Source organism: Phocoena phocoena, chromosome 11, assembly GCF_963924675.1.
Source record: "Phocoena phocoena chromosome 11, mPhoPho1.1, whole genome shotgun sequence".
Lineage (NCBI taxonomy): Eukaryota > Metazoa > Chordata > Mammalia > Artiodactyla > Phocoenidae > Phocoena > Phocoena phocoena.
The window spans coordinates 33,840,948-33,860,013 of record NC_089229.1 but is presented as its reverse complement, the minus strand read 5'-3'; the positions used below and the strand labels follow the sequence as shown (position 1 = coordinate 33,860,013).

General features: G+C 35.4%; 1 pseudogene; it reads left to right on the top strand.

Annotated features, from left to right (window-relative positions):
* Positions 1–10,577: 10,577 nt before the first annotated feature.
* Positions 10,578–13,288, top strand: LOC136131346 (proline-rich protein 13 pseudogene; annotated as a pseudogene).
* The last annotated feature ends 5,778 nt before the right edge of the window (positions 13,289–19,066 follow it).

The following is a 19,066-nucleotide window of genomic DNA, read 5'->3' as shown; positions in this document are numbered from 1 at the left end:
TACTCTTCCAAAAAAGCTATTGAAGGCCATCCAAAAGGTATTGTACAATGAATTCTTCAATCAGCCAGCATTCCTTGTCTCCTCATGTTTCCTGGCCTCTGAAAAATAGTGCTTGTATTTAAAGTATTCACAGAGTTGAAATTTCTATTTGTGTTCTATTTACATAAACTACAAGCTGCCCCCCCAATTTTTAGTGATCAAATAGTTAATTCATCGTTGAAAAATTGTTTCTGCAAGTTCAGCAATAAACACAAGATACAAGACTCTAAAATATGTTAATTTAAACATGTTTAGCTGTATAATTTGTCTCTGAAATTCTCTCGAACTTAATAATACAGATAAAAAGGTAGAAACAGTTTAAAATCAGGCCTTAAGAGGATTAAAATATGATTGTAGTCCTCACTAAATGGCTGAGTTAAAATACTGATAGTATTTTGAGAGCTGAACAAATAAGAGATGAATGTAGTTGACATTAAAAAGTCTCTGCTGAATAGGTCTCATCATTGGTTTCATCTAAATAAGCTAAGTGTTTCAAACTCCGTTATGTTTTCTGTAACTTTATTTTCTTCTCCCTCCCCTCTTGAACAATATAATGTATCTGCCAGATAAGAAATTACCATCAGGTAGGAAAAGAAAAATGTGTATTTGATCTACAATCAATTAATGTCCAGACAGTTTCCTAGGGAAATATATATTTAAATAAAGCCTTCAAATTTTGGAGATGTAAATCCAGTACAGTAATAATATTAGGGATGATACTATTGATCCTGATACTGATAAAGAAACTCAAGGGTGAACTGAGAGGACATTAAGAGAAGATTAGAACATCAAATATTGTGAAGAAAGAGACAAAAGTCACAATTTTATAAACAGAAGAGGTATTGGAGACTTAGGTGGTTTTTTGGAATGGAATTCTAATTTCCCCAGTCCCTAATTGAAATGAGATTTCTAGCTCAGCATTTAAGACAGCATTAGAGAAATCGTCTTGACCAGGCTGATTAATGAAAGACACTTGGACAAGAAATATGTTGTAGCAGTTGATGGGGTAACTCCTGCGCATCTTCTGGTTTCAGGGTATAAAACACTTTGGTGATGTCTTTTCCGACTCACAAAGGCTTGTTTATGTACCACTCCTTTGAGCTGCTCTCAGAGCACACTCTGCCTGCTTTTAGCACAATATGGGAATTTTGTGCTTACTTGTTGGGCTCCCCACAATCTCTTTTTCATGATCACGTTCTTTTATCTACCACTTAGCACATAGCTGGCATTCAGTAAGTACAAAATCAAAGAAAGGATAAAGAATGAGAGAAGGAAAGAAAAAAAGAAAAAGAAAAAAGAGGAAGGGAAGGAGGAAAGGAGTACATTCAGTAGAAAAGACACTATAGGGAAGGGGAAAGTCATCTTCTAAGGGAGTATTCATGGCGGGAATAAGAGGCCATCTGCCCATCAATCAGACAGGCAATGGCAAGCAGTGTAGGACAGATGTTACAGCCAGAGTATCTTCACATTACCTGCAGTGAGGAACAGTTCAGGAATTTGAAATCCAGGGAAGAGAACATGGACTTAGAGTTGGAGCTGAAAAACAAAACCAAATCCCAGTATTCTCTGTAATCTCTGTGATAGAATAATTTTCTTGCAAAGTGTATGTACATTTTTATTCAATGCCTGTGTTTATTGTTTTGTAAAGATATATTCATACTTGAATGAAGAGGCTAAGTAAGAAACCCACTTTCCAATGTGTTAAGAGAAAGATATCTCTTGAGGGAGTCATCATAAAATATAGAGAAGTAGGCCAAATTAGTTAAGTTTATTGGTAATGATTCCAAATCATTTCAACAAAAGTGAGTCACCTGGTAAATATTTTTCATGTCAGAAAAATTGTATGCAAATCAATTCACTGTTACTCTTACCCAGTTATTAACAAAAATATATATATGCCTTATACTTTATATTAGACTTTGGATTATTTACATATTTTATTTTTAATATTTAAATTAAAAAGTTTTTCATCACTCAAGAGGACTGTACCTCAAAATATGCTCTGTTCACTTTGTACTAACTGATTTGTCCATTTGTTGTAATCACTGGCTCATATCCATTGGCATATCTTTCTACATGATTGGTCATATGTCAAGATTACCTTAATGTTTCTGCATAAAATTAGAGAAACAACACAATCATGAATCAAATAATTTTAGAAGTAAATCATTTCATAATTTACATATCTGAGTATAGCCTGATTATTAAACCACATTAAAATCGTTTCTGAGAAAGGCTCTCTGAACTGTGCTGAAGAGAAATGCTCTGCTAATTGTAGTTTCCAAATGATAATGTAAGGCAAAGCCCAGATAGAAAGAATCATGCCACAACATGATTGTAATATACCTCACTCAATTAGGAAGACAAAAAAGAAAACTTGGCATGTATAAGTCAAGTATTTTCTTACTTCGTTTCCCAGAGACAGAATGCTTGATGCCAGGCTTTCCAGTTTAAGATAACATTCTGACACTTGGCAGTCTCGTTATTAATAGTTGGAACTTTGAAAAGTGTAACGAAAAGAAATACTGTTGACGTCTAATTTATGTCTTCTCTCCACATACAAAAAATATTGAGTTAGTATTCTTTTATAATAAAAAAGAAGACTGAATTTTAATGAGATGTGGCTTAATGGTTGTATGGAATGTCTTTATTTTTAATTCACTTTTGTAATAGTATCTTGGATACAACAAAAAAGAAATGCTCTTTATTAAAATTAAAATCAATAAAGTCTATTTTCAGTTTAACTTTTACCCAGATTGTAAATCATTTCAGCCAGTAATTTTGTATGCTTTTTTGGCACATTTATCATAATTGTAGCTTTGACACATTACACAGTTTAGATAGAAACTTCAGAGGGTAATTTTGCTTGGCAAAATTGAACTAGCTGAACAGATAAATGCTTGGCTACATTTTATGTCCTTAGGATCAAGACCTTATATAACAAAGTAGCATTTAATGGCAGGAAGTAAATTAAAACACCTTTTTTTTTAAAAAAAAATATTTATTTATTTATGGCTGCATTGGGTCTTCATTGCTCCCCGGACTTTCTCTAGTTGTGGCGAGCGGGGGGCTACTCTTCGTTGCGGTGCACGGTCTTCTCATTGCGGTGGCTTCTCTTGTTGCGGAGCATGGGCTCTAGGCTCAGGGGCTTCAGTACTTGTGGCTCATGGGCTCTAGAGCACAGGCTCAATAGTTCCACCACACAGACTTAGTTGCTCTGCGGCATGTGGGATCTTCCCAGACCAGGCTGGAACCCGTGTCCCCTGCATACACAGACGGATTCTTAACCACTGTGCCATCAGGCAAGTCCCCCATGAGTTTTTTTTTGTTTTAACATATTTATTGGAATGTAATTGCTTTACAATGCTGTGTTAGTTTCTGCTGCATAACAAAGTGAGTCAGCTCTACATATACATATATCCCAATATCCCCTCCCTCTCGTGTCTCCCTCCAACTCTCCCTATCACACCCCTCTAGCTGGTCACAGTGCACAGAGCTGATCTCCCTGTGCTATGCAGCTACTTCCCACTAGCTATCTATTTTACATTTGGTACTGTATACATGTTCATGTCACTCTCTCACTTCGTCCCAGCTTCCCCTTCCCCCTCCCCATGTCCTCAAGTCCATTCTCTACATCTGCATCTTTATTCCTGTCTTGCCCCTAGGTTCTTCAGAAACTTTTTTTTTTTTTAGATTCCATATATATGTGTTAGCGTACGGTATTTGTTTTTCTCTTTCTGACTTACTTCACTCTGTGTGACACTCTATAGGTCCATCCACCTCACTACAAATAACTCAATTTCATTCTTTTTATGGCTGAGTAATATTCCATTGTATATATGTGCCACATCTTCTTTATCCATTCATCTGTCGATGGACACTTAGGTTGCTTCCATGTCCTGGTTATCGTAAATAGTGCTGCAATGAAAATTGTGGTACATGACTCTTTTTGAATTATGGTTTTCTCAGGGTTATGCTGGGTCATATGGCAGTTCTATTTTTAGTTTTTTAAGGAACCTCCATACTATTCTCCATAGTGACTGTATCAATTTACATTCCCACCAACAGTGCAAGAGGGTTCCCTTTCTCCACACCCTCTCCAGCATTTATTCTTCATAGACTGTGTGATGATGGCCATTCTGACTGGTGTGAGGTGATATCTCATGGTATTTTTCATTTCCATTTCTCTAATGACGAGTGATGTTGAGCATCCTTTCATGTGTTTGTTGGCAATCTGTATATCTTCTTTGGAGAAATATCTATTTAGGTCTTCTGCCCACTTTTGGATAGGATTGTTGGTTGTTTTGATATTGAGCTGCATGAGCTGCTTGTATACTTTGGAGATTAATCCTTTGTCAGTTGCTTCATTTGCAAATATTTTCTCCCATACTAAGGGTTATCTTTTCGTCTTGTTTATGGTTTCCTTTGCTGTGCAAAAGCTTTTAAGTTTCATTAGGTCCCATTTGTTTATTTTTATTTCCATTTCTCTAGGAGGTGGGTCAAAAAGGATCTTGCTGTTATTTATGTCATAGTGTTCTGCCTGTGTTTTCCTCTAAGAGTTTGATAGTGTCTGGCCTTCCATTTAGGTCTTTAATCCATTTTGAGTTTATTTTTGTGTAAGGTGTTAGGGAGTGTTCTAATTTCATTCTTTTCCATGTAGCTGTCCAGTTTTCTGAGCACCACTTATTCAAGAAGCTGTCTTTTCTCCAGTGTATATTCTTGCCTCCTTTATCAAAGAAAAGGTGACTATATGTGTGTGGGTTTATCTCTGGGCTTTCTATCCTGTTCCATTGATCTGTATTTCTGTTTTTGTGCCAGTACCATAGTGTCTTGATTACTGTAGCTTTGTCGTATAGTCTGAAGTCAGGGAGCCTGACTCCTCCAACTCTGCTTTTCTTTCTCAAGATGGCTTTGGTTATTCAGGGTCTTTTGTATTTCCATACAAATTGTGAAATTTTTTGTTCTAGTTCTGTGAAAAATGCCATTGGTAGTTTGATAGGGATTGCATTGAATCTGTAGATTGCTTTGGGTAGTAGAGTCATTATCACAATGTTGATTCTTCCAGTCCAAGAACATGGTATATTTCTCCATCTGTTTGTATCATCTTTAATTTTTTCATCAGTGTCTTATAGTTTTCTGCATACAGATCTTTTGTCTCGTTAGGTAGGTTTATTCCTAGGTATTTTATTCTTTTTGTTACAGTGGTAAATGGGAGTGTTTCCTTAATTTCTCTTTCAGATTTTTCATCATTAATGTATAGAAATGCAAGAGATTTCTGTGCATTAATTTTGTATGCTGCTACTTTACCAAATTCATTGATTAGCTCTAGTAGTTTTCTGGTAGCATCTTTAGGATTCTGTATGTATAGTATCATGTCATCTGCAAACAGTGACAGTTTTACTTCTTCTTTTCCAATTTGGATTCCTCTTCTTTTTCTTCTCTGATTGCTCTTGCTAAAAATTGCAAAGCTATGTTGAATAAGAGTGGTGAGAGTGGGCAACCTTGTCTTGTTCCTGAACTTAGTGGAAATGGTTTCTGTTTTTCACCATTCATGAACGATGTTGGCTGTGAGTTTGTCATATATGGCCTTTATTATGTTGAGGTAAGTTCCGTCTATGTCCACTTTCTGGAGGGTTTTTATCATAAATGGATGTTGAATTTTGTTGAAAGCTTTTTCTGCATCTATTGAGATGATCATATGGTTTTTCTCCTTCAATTTGTTAATATGGTTAATCACATTGATTGATTTGTGTATACTGAAGAATCCTTGCATTCCTGGGATAAACCCCAGTTGATCATGGTGTATGATCCATTTAATGGCTGTTGGATTCTGTTTGCTAGTATTTTGTTGAGAATTTTTGCATCTATGTTCATCAGTGATATTGGCCTGTAATTTTCTTTCTTTGTGACATCTTTGTCTGGTTTTGGTATCAGGGTGATGGTGGCCTCGTAGATTGAGTTTGGGAGTGTTCCTCCCTCTGCTATATTTTGGAAGAATTTGAGAGTGATAGGTGTTAGCTCTTCTCTAAATGTTGGATAGAATTCGCCTGTGAAGCCATCTAGTCCTGGGCTTTTGTTTGTTGGAAAATTTTTAATCACAGTTTCAATTTCAGTGCTTGTGATTGGTCTGTTTATATTTTCTATTTCTTCCTGGTTCAGTCTCGGAAGGTTGTGGTTTTCTAAGAATTTGTCCATTTCTTCCAGGATGTCCATTTTTTTGGCATATAGTTGCTTGTAGTAATCTCTCATGACCCTTTGTATTTCTGAAGTGTCAGTTGTTACTTCTCCTTTTTCATTTCTAATTCTATTGATTTGAGTCTTTTCCCTTTTTTCTTGATGAGTCTGGCTAATGGTTTATCAATTTTGTTTATCTTCTCAAAGAACCAGCTTTTAGTTTTATTGATCTTTGCTCTCGTTTCCTTCATTTCTTTTTCATTTATTTCTGATCTGATCTTTATGATTTCTCTCTTTCTACTAACCTTGAGGTTTTTTTGTTCTTTTTTCTCTAATTGCTTTAGGTGTATGGTTAGGTTGTTTATTGAGATTTTTCTTGTTTCTTGAGGTAGGACTGTATTGCTATAAACTTCCCTCTTAGAACTGCTTTTGGTGCATCCCATAGGTTTTTGGTCATCATTGTCATTTGTTTCTAGGTATTTTTTGATTTCCTCTTTTATTTCTTCAGTGTTCTTTTGGTTATTTCATAGTGTATTGTTTAGCCTCCATGTGTTTGTATTTTTTACAGTTTTTTTTTTTCTGTAATTGATATCTGGTCTCAGAGTGCTGTGGTTGGAAAAGATACTTGATATTATTTCAATTTTTTAAAATTTACCAAGGCTTGATTTGTGAACCAAGATGTGATCTATCCTGGAGAATATTCCATGAGCACTTGAGAAGAAAGTGTATTCTGTTTTTTTTGTATAGAATGTCCTATAAATATCAATTACATCCATCTTGTTTAATGTATCATTTAAAGCTTGTGTTTCCTTATTTATTTTCATTTTGGATGATTTGTCAATTGGTGAAAGTGGGGTGTTAAAGTCCCCTACTATTGTTGTGTTACTGACGATTTCCTGTTTTATGGCTGTTAGCATTTGCCTTATGTATTGATGTGCTCCTACATTGGGTGCATAAATATTTACAATTATTATATCTTCTTCTTGGATTGTTCCCTTGATCATTATGTAGTGTCCTTCTTTGTCTCTTGTAATAGTCTTTATTTTAAAGTCTATTTTGTCTGGTATGAGAACTGCTACTCTAGCTTTCTTTTGATTTCCATTTGCATGGAATATCTTTTTCCATGCCCTCACTTTTCAGTCTTTATGTGTCCCTAGGTCTAAAGTGGCTGTCTTGTAGACAGCATATAGATGGGTCTTGTTTTTGTACCCATTCAGCCAGTCTATGTCTTTAGGTTAGAGCATTTAATCCATTTACATTTAAGGTAATTATTGATATGTATGTTCCTGTTACCATTTTCTTAATTGTTTTGGATTTGTTTTTGTAGGTCTTTTCCTTCTCTGGTGTTCCCTGCTAGAGAAGTTCCTTTAGCATTTGTTGTAAAGCTTGTTTGGTGGTGCTGAATTCTCTTAGCTTTTGATTGTCTGTAGAGCTTTTGATTTCTCCATCAAATCTGAATGAGATCCTTGCTGGGTAGAGTAATCTTGGTAGGTTTTTCCCTTTCATCACCTTAAATATGTCCTGCCGCTCCCTTCTGGCTTGCTGAGTTTCTACTGCAAGATCAGCTGTTAATGTTATGGAGATTCCCTTGTGTGTTATTTGTTGCTTTTCCCTTGATGCTTTTAATATTTTTTCTTTGTATTTAATTTTGATAGTTTTTTTAACATGTGTCTTGGTGTGTTTCTCCTTGGATTTATCCTGTATGGGACTCTCTGTGCTTCCTGGACTTGTTTGACTATTTCCTTTTCCATATTAGGGAGATTTTCAACTATAATCTCTTCAAATATTTTCTCAGCCCCTTTCTTTTTCTCTTCTTCTTCTAAGACCCCTATAATTCAAATGTTGGTGCATTTAATGTTATCCCTGAGGTCTCTGAGACTGTCTTCAATTTTTTTTTTTTATTCTGCTCTGTGGCAGTTATTTCCACTATTTTATCTTCCAGGTCACTTATGTGTTCTTATGCCTCAGTTATTCTGCTACTGATTCCTTCTAGATAATTTTTAATTTCATTTATTGTGTTGTTCATCACTGTTTGTTTGCTGTTTAGTTCTAGTTCCTTGTTAAACGTTTCTTGTGTTTTCTCCATTCTGGTTCAAGATTTTGGATCAGCTTTACTGTCATTACTCTGAATTCTTTTTCAGGTTGACTGCCTATTTCCTCTTCATTTGTTTGGTCTGGCGAGTTTTTACCTTGCTCCTTCATCTGCTGTGTATTTCTCTGTCTTCTCCTTTTGCTTAACTTACTGTGTTTGGGGTCTCCTTTTCACAGGCTGCAGGTTCGTAGTTCCCATTGTTTTTGGTGTCTGCCCCCAGTGAGTAAGGTTGGTTCAGTGGTTTGTGTATGCTTCCTGATGGAGGGGACTGGTGCCTGTGTTCTGGTGGATAAGGATGGATCTTGTCTTTCTGGTGGGCAGGACCATGTCTGGTGGGGTTTTTTTGGGTGTCTTTGAACTTTTTATGATTTTAGGCAGCTTCTCTGCTAATGGGTGGGGTTATGTTCTTGTCTTGCTCTTTGTTTGGCATGGGGTGTCCATACTGGCACTTGCTGGTCGTTAAGTGGAGCTGCAGCTTAACTTTGAGACAGAGATCTCTGAGAGAGCTCTCGTCAATTGATATTATTTGGGGCCAGGAGGTCCCTGGTGGACCAACATCCTGAACTTGGCTCTCCCACCTCAGAGGCTCAGGCCTGACACCCGGCTGGAGCACCAAGACCCTGTCAGCCACACTGCTTATCACAACTCCACAGCTGAAGGCAAAGGGTTTCTCTCAGCTCCAGGTCACAGTGCTCCAGGGAAGTGTACAGATTGGCTTGCCTCCCACAGACATGCAGAGCGGCCCGGATGAAGCCACAGAGCATCTCATGTCTCATTCTCTGATCCTGCTTGCTCTATCGATTTTGGAACTGTTGCCCCAGTTTTAATCATGAGGGTTTAGAGCTCTGTAACAGATGCTGTTAGAGTTCAGCCTGTTATCCCATGGATCCCTTCAGCATTTTTGTCAAAATGCCTTTTTAATGGAACTAAAATAATCATGCTTAATTTCACCTCTGACAAGCAGATCTTAAAATGGAAGCTTAAATATTTTGTTTAAGGTATGGAAGACATTTTTTCCCATGAGAATAATTTAGGCAAACAGAATAAAACATGAATTTACATTTATAAATAGTTTTTATGATATTATATCTTTAATAATTAGCTGGGAATTTATAAAAATATATTTACAAATTTTCTCTTAAACTGTGTTGAATCACAATGTACTAGCAAACCTGTTATGCAATTAGATAGTTTCACAATAGATAAAAAGTTGACACTATTTCCATTGACTATAAATTACTTTGAAGTTTATAAAATTAAATACTTCCAAATAACTCTAATCTTTCTATTTCCTATTCAGAATTTGGCAAACACAGAATTCTTTAGCTAGTATTTGCTTTAAGTCTTATAAGAAGGCATTTGAGATAGAGCATATTAACATTATAAAAACAAAATTCGGTAAAAGAAAATGCATGTGTTGAGAGCTGTTGAAAAATATAACTAAAATTTTATATTAATCTCATCTATTTAGGTAATAAGTTGGCAAACAAAGGTTTTGCTTACTAAGTTGATAATTTTGACAGCTCTGATTATTTGAATAAGTTAAGTAATGAATTTTATCACAGAACTTATTAGTAGATTAATAGTTGTAGCAATAATAAAAGCCTATATTTTATAATATCTTTGATTTCAAGACAAGAATAGATTAGATAAATATAGTATGTATATATCCAAAGAAATATAAAATAGTTCTGAATTAACAAAATAGAGGGGAGACCCTACATATTTTATTGTAGATTTTGACAACTTTGTGTTTATTTTAGCTATATTGCATTTATGAATGAAAATATTCTGATTCATTTTATCAAATGAGTAACACATGACCTAATGTGAAGAGTTTACATTGCAGATAGTGATTTTTTTTCTGGTTTCAGTGAAGTATTTTATACAAAAATTTTTCACAATCATAGATCATTCCAGTATGTGACAAAGAATATAATGAGATTGATTAATTTGTCTTGTTCCCAAAAATGATGTAAATTACCAGTAAATTGGTCACTTTGAAGGAACTGCTGATCATAAAAATGACCAGGACGAAAACCCTGCCCTATGGTTTTATTCCCATTGTATATGTAAGTACAATCATCATTGCAGCTAAGAAATGCAAGAAAAAGAAAAAGACTAAATTTTAAAAGTACAGCTGCAAGTTATTAACTCCTGATTTATTGAAGCTATACAACTAAATGCCTAGGACAGTAACAGGCATATAACAGGTATTACAAAACATCTACTGAATAAAATGACTATCTGACCTTATTGAATATCCAGTGTAATGGGGAACTCATCACACTTGCAAGTAAGTTTCTATACACTTAGTTATAGCTAATGAGTCCTTGGGCAGAATTATTGTTGAAATAGTCTGAGACCTCAACAGACGACCAGTTAGAAATGGAGAAAGGTTGGAATTGGGAGGTACTAAACCTTGGGGAACTGACGTTGGTATAAAGAAGAATGGTATTCAAAATAGGCAAAAATACAAATCACAGTGTGTCTAAAGATATACACTGAATATGTACTGATTTAGGAAGTTGTCAGTATTTGAGAAAACTTTTTCTTAGGTTTCAATTTTTTATTGATATATAATTTAAATGACAGTAATACCACATATCTTAGGTGTAATGAATTTTGATGAATACATATATACCCAAGTATTGAGTGCCTCAATCAAGATAGAGTTCCCTCCTGCTGGTTTCCAGTCAGGTCTTCCTAATCCTAGCACTGAGCCTACCATAGTTTCTTTCACCACAGAAGGGTCTTCCTTGTCCTTGAACAGTATCTACATACAATTACAGAGTATATACTCTTTTGAGTCTGTTTTATTTTCATTCAAAATTATGTTCATGTGATTTACCCATTTTGTTGCATGTATCAGCAGTTCAGTTATCTTTATTGCTCAGTTGTGTTCCACTCTATGACTATGTCACAATTTGTCCATTTCCCAGCTGATGAATATTTGGGATGCTTTCAGTTTTTATTTATTACAAAAGAGGTTGTTATGAGCATTCTATATAAGTCTTTTTCAAATTTTTATTTATTTCTAGAAGTAGAATTGCTAGGATTTATTTTTAGCTTTTCAAGAAACTAGACAACTCTTTTCTAAAGCAGTTGCACCATTTTGTACTCCCAGTTATCAATCTCTGAGGGTTCTAATTGTTCCATACCGTTACAAACACTTTTTTAAAAATTGAGATATAATTGACGTATAACATTATATTGGTTTCAGGTATATAATATAATGATTTGATATCTGTATATGTTGTGAAATGAGCATCACAATAAGTCTAGTTAACATCCATCACCAAACATAGTTAAAATGTTTTTTTCTTGTGATGAGAACTTTTAAGTTCTATTCTTAGCAACATTCAAAGATACAATAGAGTATTTTTTTATTTTATTTTATTTTATTTATTTTTATTTTTGCCTGAATTGGGTCTTTGTTGCTGCACACGGGGTTTCTCTAGTTGTGGCGAGCAGGGGCTACTCTTGGTTGCAGTGTGCGGGCTTCTCACGGTGGTGGCTTCTCTTGTTGTGGAGCACGGGCCCTAGGTGCGCGGGTTTCAGTAGTTGTGGCACGCGGGCTCAGTAGTTGTGGGTCGCGGGCTGTAGAGTGCAGGCTCAGTAGTTGTGGCGCACAGGGCTTAGTTGCTCCGTGGCATGTGGGATCTTCCTGGACCAGGGCTCGAACCCATGTCCCCTGCATTAGCAGGCAGATTCTTAACCACTGCACCACCAGGGAAGCCCTGCAATAGAGTATTATTAATTATAGTCAATATGCTGTACATTACATCCCTAAAACACGTTTAATCTTAGCCATTCTAAAGGTGGGAAATGGTATCTCATGGCAATTTTAATTAGAATTTCCCTGAGAACTAATAAAATTGAGCACTTTTTCTTGTGCTTATTGGCTACTTGCATATTTGTCTTGTTGTTTAAAGCTCTGCTCATTTTTTAATTGGGTTATTTGTCTTTTTAGTATTGAGTTATAGGAGTTCTTTCTATATTATTTATATGTTATATATATTCTTATATTATACCCTTCCATATTCTTTATATATACTAGATATGTCTTTTATTAGATACATATATACTATAATATTTTCTCCCATTTTTTGGCTTACCTTTTCATTTATGTTAACTATTTCTTTTGATAACAAAATTTTTAAGTTGATGAACTATAATTTATAAATATTTTCTTGTATGGTTTTTGCCTTCTGTGTCTTACCTGAGAAATCTTTGCGTACCCAAAGTTCTTGAAAAATTTCTCATGTATTTTGTCTATAAGACATATAGTTTTAGCTTTATATTTATATCTATGATCCTTCTTGAATAAAATATGTATGTGAGTGAAGTTCAAGGAGAATCAAAGTTTTGGGGTTTGTTTTTGTTTTTTCCATATGGATATCCACTTGGTCAGGAACTTTTCTCTCCCCCATTGAATTATATTGTTACCTTTGTTCAAAACTGACTGTTGAAGCAGTGGTGTAAAGGTGACGGGACACCTGCATTCCTCAGTTTCCTTCTTTTTCCATTCCTGGGCTGGAGGAAATACCTGAACATATGGAACCCCAATGCCGGGCAGCCAGGGCCATATCCATACTCCCCTAATGTCAGGTACCCTGGAGGTTGCAATCCTGCCCATCTACCACCTGCCACCCCTACCTTTCCTCCAGACCCCTTTCCCACTCCCCCAGGAGCACCCCAGGGGAATCCAGCCTTTCCCCCTGGTGGGCCCTGTCATTCTGTGCCACAACAAGGGTATCAGGATGCCAACGCTCAGGTCCCTACCCCCCTCAATACCCACCACCTGCCCCTGGCATGTGTCCCGTGAATCCGTTGACTCCTGGCAAGGTAGGACCAGGAATGGTGATTGACAAGAAGATGCAAAAGAAAATTTAAAAAGCTCATAAAAAGAAGCAGAAACACCACAAACACGGCAAGCTTTCCTCCTCCTGCTCTTCCTCTTCCAGCAGTGACTCTGACTGAATACAGGGCCTAAACCCTTCCCTCAAGTCTCCAGTTCTGCTCTCCCATCAAGTTTCAGATGCCATCTTGTACTGGGGGAAATTAGCCCTTGTGTCCCTCCCCCCCGCCATCCCTGCAATCTAAGCCTCTCTCTGCTGTTCAACCCTAACTGGCTAGGGAAAATGGGAGAAGAATTGCCATGGGCTAGCAAAGGCCGTCTTCCCACTGCTTAGATAAAACTTTTAGCTGGTGAATTTTTCAGAACTATATTTTGAAGATGGTGAGATTTGAGCTAAATGCTGAAGACAAGTCTAAGATCTGTAAAATGTGATTTTTTACTTTCTTTTGTAATACTCATGATTGGGGAGATGCTGTGGAAATTTAATTATGGAAAGAAAAAAACGACCTGTACCTTTCTTGTAATTGTGGCATGCTTGGGTGATTTAGTGGCAAATAAACATTTCCCAGCAGGCCTTTTATTGATTGCACTCACTGCAAGGCTGCTGGGAAGTGGAGTCCATTTGGCTGATGAGCTCTGACTGCCATTTTGGAAACTGATCTCTACCTCTTAGCTCAGGATGCTATCTCAGGTCCTGCTCTCACTCTCCAACTCTCAGTCCAAATAAAGCTGTTTCTCCTGGGGAAAAAAACAAAAAACAAAAACTGACTGTTAATCCATCTTTATATTTCTAGACTTTCTATTCTGATCACCTTGTGTGTACTTATTTTAATACCATACTGTCCTGACTGCTATAACTTTAAGTCTTGAAATCAGGAAGTGAAGTTCTAACAACTTTGTTCTTCTTCAAGATTGTTTTGTCAATTCTAGAATCTTTGTATTTCCTATAAATTCTAAAGCCAGGCTCTGATTTATATAAAAAATACTAATTGGCTTTTGAAGAGAATTACATAGAACCTATACAGACATTGTGAAGAATTGGTTTCTTAACAATTTGTCTTATAATGCACAAACATTATGTATCTCTTCATTTATTCTGGTCTTCCCTCTTTTCTCATCAATATTTTGTAGTTTATAGTAGAGGGATTTTCATATGTTTTGTTAAGTATTTCCTGTCCTTGAATGCTGTGTTTTAAATTTGATTTCCTAGTTTTCTGTTGCTAATACATAGAAATACAATTAATTTTTGTGTATTAACTTTGTATTCTGTGCTAAGTTCACTGTTCTAGTAGGTTTTCTTTTCAGATTCCTTTGGGAGTTAGTATTGGGGGTTTTCTACATAAACATAATGTCATCTGTGTATAATGACAATTTTACTTCTTTTGTTTTAATCTGAATGGTCTTTTATTTCTTTTCCTTACCTCACACTAGTATTTCCAACTCAGTGTTGAATAGAGGTAGCAAAAGTAAACATATTCACCACATTTCTCAATCTTGAAGTGGAAATGTTCCATTTTTTACCATTAAGTATGTTAACTATAGGTTTTTCATAAATGTCCCTTATGAGATTGAAAATCTTTCTCTTCCTTGTATACTGAGTACATTTATCATGAATGGCAGTTGAATGTTTTTTTAATACGTTTTCTGTATCTATCAAGATGCTCATGTATTTTACTTTTTGTTATGTTAACGTAGTGAGTTTGTTTGATTGATTTTCAAATATTAAACCAACTTTATATTGATGGAACATATCCAACCTGTTCATGATATATTTTTGTGTTTGTATATAAATATTGCTGGATTCAATTTGCTATTTTGTTAAATATTTTTGCATCTATATTCACAAGGAATATGACTCCATAATATTTTTCATGATGTCGTTTTTAGAATTCATTATCAAGTTTGTGTTGATGTTACAGACAAGTTGGAAAATGTTCCCTCCTCCTATCTCTTTCTTATATGTTTAATAATATTTACTGGGGATGGGATATGACCCTGGGATTTTCTTTTATGTTTGAATTCATTTTTCATTAACAGATATAGGGCTATTCAATTAAGTTTTCCTATTTCTTCTTGTAAAAAGAATCTATTCAAAAATTCAGAAATTATACTTTACTGAGAGTTGCCAAAATTGAACTTTGAAAAGTGACAGTGTTAAGCTGACAACTGGCCTATGACTTTCTAGGATTCCATACACTGGTTGGATGTTTGAGAGCTGCAGCTCCTAAGGGGGAGGCAGGAGGCGGGGAAGAGCCAAGCCAGTTGAGATCTCAGACACACAGCTGGATTTCAGGGTAAGATTTCATTTCCGGTGGGGGGACTGAAGCTAACTAAAGAAGCAGAGCAGGAATTTCAGTTACACTGAATGAGCAAACACAATAGAGGTTTAAAAAAAAATTCTGCCTTGAGGATTAATGCAACTGGAACATAGATGGAAGTGACACAAGACCTAAATAAATAATAAATATTTAATGCAAAAGGGATCTAATCTCAAAAGGCTTTAATAAAAGGGGAACCGATCTCAAAAAGTTACATACTGATTCCATTTATATAATGTTCTCAGAATGACAAAATTATAGAGAAAGAGAATGCACAAGTGGTTGCCATGGGTTAAGAGCATGATTAGAAAGGAGGCAGCATGAGAGAGTCGCTTTGTAGGGATGTAATGATGTAATGATGGTTCTTTATGTTGATTATAATGATGGTTATATAAATCTATACATATGGAAAAATATCATAGAGTTACACACAACAGCATAAAATAATGAGTGCATGCAAAATACAGTAAAATTTGAGCAAGGTCTATAGTTTGGTTAATTCTACTATACCAATCAATTTCCTGGTTTTGATAATGCACTATAATTATGTAAGATATCACCATTGAGAGAAGCTGGGTGATGGGTACAAGGAATCTCTCTGTACAATTTTTGCAATTTTATGTGAATTTATAATTATTTCAACATATAAGTTTAAGCAAATTTAAAAATAAATAAAAAAGGGAATTCGTTGGCTCACAAAAGTTAAATATCCATGGTTATACTAGTACCAGAGTTTCAAATTATATTACTAGGACCCACTCTAAGAAAATGTCTTAATTCTGCTCTCTTTCTTGTTGGCTTCTGTCAAAGATTTAATGAAAAGACAGTAGCTTCCCAGACAAGTACATTTTGTGTGTATGTGTGTGATGGGGGTGGGGGAGAGTTAAGGAGGACACAATTATCTTCTTCCAGCAATTCAAACGTAATATTCTGTGTCTAAGTGTTACTGGACAAAATTGGGACATATGATCATCCCTAAGCCAATCACAGTGCCCATACCCAGGGTATGTTGTTGAGTCGACCTCATAAAAAGCACAGCGAATTGAGACTGTGGGAGGGGTACGTCAAAGGTACATCAAGGTATTGTTACCAAAAGACAGAATAGACACTGGGTTCCCTGAAAAACCACTAGTAGGGCATAAAATTACTCAGAGCTCATGTCAGGTGTACCAGACACTTAAAAGAATATGGTAGGCTCACTATTCTAGAATGCACTCGTCATTCAAGCAGAAATCTTAATACACTTTCTGACTTAAACAACATTGGTTTAGAAACTGGGTGGCATTTGAGAAGACAGAAATTGACATATTAAAATGGAAAATACTTTCCCCTAAGCCTCATTCATTAATCATATATAAAATATGCTTTCGAGAGCTGCATAAAATAAGTCTAATTGTTATTTAATTTAGAGTTCTTTAAGTTAGGCAAATATCATTTTACCCTGAAATCTCTTTTTTACAAAGCTAAACTTCTTTAATATTTATAGGACTCTCTTATATATCATGGTTTTCAAATGTATTTCTCTTAAAGAACTGTGTGTATTATTCTAGATGTGGCCTGACAAGCAAAGAGTAAAGCAAAACTCTTACCTCCCATGTTCTGGACACTGTATCTATGCTATTAGTTAGTTTGGTGGACATCTTCACTATGTCACTGACTCATCATATTTGCAGTCGACCAAAACTCTTCCTTAAATCTTTCCTACATATACTTTTATTTATTTGCACCTTTTCAATATTGAACTTGTAAAGATTTTTAAAAATAATTCATTCTTTTACTTTGATGTTGGAAAAATTTCTATCTTAAATATAACATTCTCAGATTTTCCCCCTGTAGTTTTAACCACCTAGGATTATCTTTCAGTCAATATCTTCAATTTTGTATGTCAATGATATTCCCAGTGTTTTCTCATCAATAAATTTCAATTAACATGTTATCTGTATCCAACCCTATTTATCATTATATATCTTGGTCAAGAAACAGACCTTTCACATAGATTTAACACTATTGGGATCTGGGCGTTAAGTCCATCTGAGTATTTTATTGTCAAATATGGTTTGAACTCTCTGTGTGTTGAAAACAGCTCCAAGAACCCTATGTGTTGCTTCTCTTAATCATCACAACAACCCATGAGGATGTAATATTGTCATCCCCATTTTACAGATTAGAAAACTGAGTCACACAGAGTTTAAGTAACTTTCCCAAAGTTGTACCATCAGTAAGTAGCTGAGCCAGGACTCTAACCAAGGCATACTGACTCCAGAACCTGTTTTCTTCCAACCTCATCACTTTCCCTCACCACTCATGCCTACAAGAATATCATGTGCAGTCTCTCAGAAGGCCATACTAAAATTCATATGTCATTAGAACTCTAGAACCAAGTCTGAATCACTAGAATTATCACTATTTTCCCAATTTATCATAGTCATGACTGCAAAGAAATGAGTAGAGATGTATAAATATTCACTAAACCATGTGCACTCTTACAAGCCTGAAAGGGACCCAAAGGACATTATACTCTGGGTTACAGACTTATACTCACCTAACTTTTAGCTACATTATTTAATATAAGAACTATTCTGTTATGAGCTGGACAACTCAAATTTATTATGGAAAATCTCAAGCCAAGTCTATAATCTTGTTTTTGCTACAATTATGATATCAATATTTGTTTAACTATTTCAGGTTCGAGGTTACTTTGACCTTTCCTGCTATTTCTGCTCCCAAGAAATCTGCCTCAGAATTCTGTTCTTATATTCCTTAAATCAAGAATTCCTCTTTTCATCTCAAATTTGTCCTGGAAGGTGAAATTCCCCTCATCTTCTACCTCTACAAGTAAAAGGAATTTTGAGTAGAACTGTTATTCTTAGGAGTCATTACCAATACCATGTCTTCAAGGACCCAAAAAGAATATATACTCAAAAATCTGAAAAATTTATCAAGGCATTAACAATGAAATAAAATAAAGAGAAAAATAAATTGGAGTCATCAAAAGTTTATGGAAACAAATCCAGACGCCTGTACCCTGAAACTCTGCCTATTATGAGCTCTTACCATCTATTCTGGTTTGCATTCTGTTCTCTCCTCTCCAGTATTCTGGAGGAAAAATAATCATGTTAGTTAGACCTTGTATTGGTTAGATCTCTACTGGTAAAAGCATCAGAAACTCAATTAAAATCAACTCAGAAAAAAAAAGAAAGATCACTGGCTTCCTTAAAAAAAACCCAGAACTACAAGAAAGCCAGAGATTGTGCTAAAACTGAAACAATTAAGAGAACTCTAATGCCACCATCATCCAGTCTTTCTCTTTCATACATTTTCTCCTTCTTCCTTTTTGTTTTCTTTCTCTGTAGGTTGGCTTTATCTTAACAAAGCTAATTCTTTTAAGACATCAGAGACTTTTACCTGGCAGCTCTAGGAATTTCATTCATTTCACCATCAGAGAGTAACGGCCCTTTTTTCTTTAATTCTAATTACAAAAATCCTTGGGGAAAAATGTTGATTGACCTGACATGAGTCTGTACCCATTCCTGTGGATAATGGGTTGGGTTTCCATGATGGAAATATCCCAGTACTACCTGA